The sequence below is a fragment of the Cupressus sempervirens genome, chromosome 5, assembly GCF_028749045.1.
Source record: "Cupressus sempervirens isolate cs-2001-9-10 chromosome 5, ASM2874904v1, whole genome shotgun sequence".
Classification (NCBI taxonomy): domain Eukaryota; kingdom Viridiplantae; phylum Streptophyta; class Pinopsida; order Cupressales; family Cupressaceae; genus Cupressus; species Cupressus sempervirens.
This window is the reverse complement of record NC_143122.1, coordinates 248,698,874-248,703,137: the sequence shown is the minus strand read 5'-3', so window position 1 is coordinate 248,703,137 and position 4,264 is coordinate 248,698,874. Positions and strand designations below refer to the sequence as shown.

The 4,264-nt window shown below is 34.0% G+C and overlaps 1 pseudogene; it reads right to left on the bottom strand.

Moving 5' to 3' along the window:
* Positions 1-369: 369 nt before the first annotated feature.
* On the bottom strand, positions 370-1,501 carry LOC149555462 (uncharacterized; annotated as a pseudogene).
* Positions 1,502-4,264: the final 2,763 nt, after the last annotated feature.

Genomic DNA, 4,264 nt, shown 5'->3' with positions numbered 1-4,264 from the left:
AGGGTAGAGGAAAACCTATCCACTCATTGCTTTTTGTGAAATTGATACCCACAATCAAGTTGGACGATTCAAGGCTAACTTGTGCAAGAGCCTCAGCCACCTACAATAAATATAGAAGCATTCTAGTGTTATATTTTTCATCAACAAGGTTTTACATAATCATTTTTAAAGATAGTAAATTTTTCAGCGTATAGAAAACTTCTAAATTGCAAAATGCTGCAACGTTGCAAATAAAACACCAACTTGCTACAGATATAGGTGCAAGTATCATAAAGTAAAATGAAAAATAAAATACTTTACATATGACAATTTCATTCCAAAAATTTGAGATTTAAATGATTTCTACATTAGAAATTTGGTTATTCATTGCTAAGGTAAAGTGACAGCAAATTGTTGAACACTTTCATCAAGTCTTAACCATTGTAATGTAGGTAGAAAATTGGAAACCTTTGCAACCCAATTTATTATCATAAAATCTCTACTAATTGCTTCCCTTACTCCTGGATGTCTTACTTTCATAGCCACTATCATAGGCTTTACTTCATGACCTGGACTCTGAAATCTTAGCACAACCCTGTGTACATGAGTAATATTACCAAAAGCCACAAGCTCAGTTTCAAAATTGAAAATCCTCAAATATATCCCAAAGCTTGTGATGAAAGGAACTTTCAAAAAACATTTTTGTATGGGAAAATCCATGTTCTAGAGCCTTTGAATGTAGTTTTTCCATCTGATCACAAATATCTTTTGGAAACAAGTCTGGGTGTGTAGTCGTCCATTGACCCCACTTAATGAAAGCTAAACCTGCTCTTTACAATGACCAATGTAAAATGTATCCATAATTTCCTATGATTTCCTCCAAAAGCATCTACAAAGGGAGCCATTGCAATAGCTGGAGCAAGTATCTGTAGAAGTAACATTAATTTTTCCATGATGGCCTAGAAAAATGAGATCAAAATGTTATAGTTGTTATTTGCAAGGCTGCAACAAGAACTAAATGTTTGCATCATGTTTGATTCAGCTAACACACTCTGTGCAAAGGAGGCCTATCCAATAATAATAGTAAAACTCGAGAAGTGATTTGATCTACATGTAAAGCTCACGGAACGAGCATAGGACAAGTAATGCCATATGTTAATGAAAATCTTGTCCATGTAGATTGAGCCTAACAAGTTGTGCCAGTATTTTGGGCTAATACAGAAAACCCTTTCGAAGTCTATGCCCCATAAAAAGCTACTTTAAGTCTAGAAGCAATTAGAAGCATTGAAAGAGAACAATGTTTATAAGAATGTTTCCATACAACCCCAAGTTTTTATTCTACCCCACACCAGTATTACATGTGTTAGGAGAACTAAAGCTTGAAATTTTTCCCCAGTAAATTAGGCAACCCTAAAGAAGAAGGCTTTCCATGAGTCCCGTGCATGTTTTGCAAAGTTTTCCTTGCAAATGTGTACCCTTCTTTTGTGATTGCAATGTTTTCCTTGAAAATAGCCACACCCATACTGATCCCCATACCCTAAGTACCCAAGTACCCCTGTCCCCATGCAACATTGATTTTAGTCTATTTTTAGAAAGCCTTCTTTGTCCATTATTAGATCAGATGTCTGGCCATTAGAAAAACAAGTTGTAAATAGAATTAGCAATTTTTATTCATGATAATAGTGTGATATAAAAAGTATTAAATGATGGCTAATAGTAATAAAATACCTTACCGATTCATAATACTCCTCTACTAACTCTAAAAGGATGTCTATCACATTAGGATCTAACTTGATGGTTGGATCAACATGCATAAATGAAAAGTGCAGATTTATATTAGACCAAATATACAATCATTTAATTCATATTGGATAATGAATAATTGCTTAGAATAACAATTAATTTCTAAAACTAAAGCATGTTTTAAGTACCATTCAGCCAAAAATTCCTAAGTTATTTGTGTCATTTTACAACAATCACTTCTATTGTGAATATTCCTTGGAATTTGAAAGAGTATTGCAAGATAACTCTCTTGATTAAAGAGAAAGGTATAAATGAGTTCAACTTCTCTATTCCAAAAAAATTTGTGAAAATACAAATGAAGTTATATTTACATCAGTAAGAGACCCTCTAGATTCTAATTTTTCTCCATCTTAGCTGCCTTTAGCCTCAAGGATTTAGGTGCTCATGTTTTGATGTTCTTAACTAATATAAATATCCACCTGGTTGTTTACTCCGAAAAATTAGGAAACTGCATAAGCTATCAAATCTTAACACCCTGATATGTTTGTAAAGACTTATTTACTCTCAAGTAGTGCAACATTGTATGGCCTTTCCCCTTGAGTTTCTCCTTGCTTAGAAGCAAACACAGATGTTCTTCTCAAACTATATTTGTCCATCTCCCTGTTTCAAAAGTTGCATGATGGGATCTTCACCTAAAATGATAGTATTATTTTTCTATAAGAGGTTTCAATTTCCAAACAAGCCACTTAGCAAGACACCACATTATTTATTAGCAATCAAGTTTCATATTCTTGAATTTTCCTTAATTCTCTACACCAGTGGCAAAATATGCTAGAATATGATACCCTACAAATAAGAAAACCATTGATTTACTTTTACAAGAGGGATTTTTTTCTTAAAAAAAAGAGATACCCTACAAGAGGGAAATCTAATACCCTACAAATAAGAAAACCACTTGCTTTACTTTTACAAGGGGATAGCCAATATTCCAGTCTTGGGTCCATGCCTTAGATCCAATAGTTGTTCCACTAAGACAACAGTAATAAAACCACAATGATGTCATTTCTTGCAATTTACTTTTCATTGTTCCTTATCTCTTGACATATAAGTAGAAACTGACCCAGGCAAATCTGTTCTACAACTTATTCAAGCAAGGGATTTCTGTATTGACTTGTAACTGTAAAATTGAAGCATATGACCATCCATGATCTAGGTGCAATTATACCAGATGTGGGGATCTCCAATAACTCAGTTGACATGTGACCCTTACTAATACACCACTATGAATATTCAAAAGTCCTTCATTAACTCATCATGTAAGAATACCTCTTTCTATTAATGAAACAATGTGCCTCTATTAGGTTATGGCTGCAAGAATAATCTTCTGGAAAAAAGGACCCTTGGATTTTTTGGATGGCCCGACATAAAACTATTTTGGACTACCAAAAAAATGATATAAGATGAGTCATCTTGTAAAACACACATGCCTTATTGCAAATCGGAACTCTACTTTTCTCACTTAGCAGGTCATAGTTTGTTAGTTTGGTTATAGTTTGGTAGTGATTTTGCAGTCCCATGGTTGGAAAAGTTACCTAGCTTGAGCAAGGTCTTAGAGGATAATGGCCAATCCTTCGTTGCAAGTTCAGCTCTAGGATTCAGTTAATGATTTTGATTGTTTGAACACTTCGTAAAATCTTTGATTTCCTTCAAATAATATTTCCTTCCACTTGCAAAGTTTCAAAACCCTCAACAAAACTATGATTTACAAATTGGTAAGATGCCTCATGAATGGCTAAGTGTTGTTGCTACTGCACATTGACAACATGCCAACTTTTAGTCAACACTATTATAATTCTTCAAAGGAGAAGGTTGATAGTTGAATTCTTATTGTAACAGTTAGAATTCTGATTTAAATTGATGAAAGGATCTGATGCAAAACTAGTAGTGACAAATCAAGAATCAATAAAGGTACTAACATTACTCATATCACTGTTGCATCTGTTGCCACTCTGGTGTATGTGGAAGTGGGCTTGAGTGAGCAGATTGCCCACCTTGGGAGAGGCCAGTTAATTGAAAAATCAAAGATCCTACTGATGGAACTCTTGACATATTTTGTATATGTATCTTCTTCAAATGAAATATAACATTGTAACTCAATTACATTGCATGAAAAACAATGTGTAGGATTGACTATTTAGAAATTATTTACACAAAATCAAAGAATACCTTTTCATTATATCTTTGACCGTTGTACTCTTTCCAACACCCACCCCACCCCCAATTAGAAGTAGCACATGGCTTCTATCACTGGCATTCACTGGCACAACTATACTTGCCCCACTAGGAACATGAGGATAGTGGCCAATAGCTTTAAACTCTTGTAATAGAGTAGAAAGGGCATTTTTTCTATTGATATTCTTTACAACCCGTTTAATACTTTCTTCCCTACAATTTTTTTGTTTGGTACATATCAGTTCTGAAAAATGACTGGTAACCTTGGGAGAAAAACATGAATGCTGAAAAAATGGAAAATGATATGGTG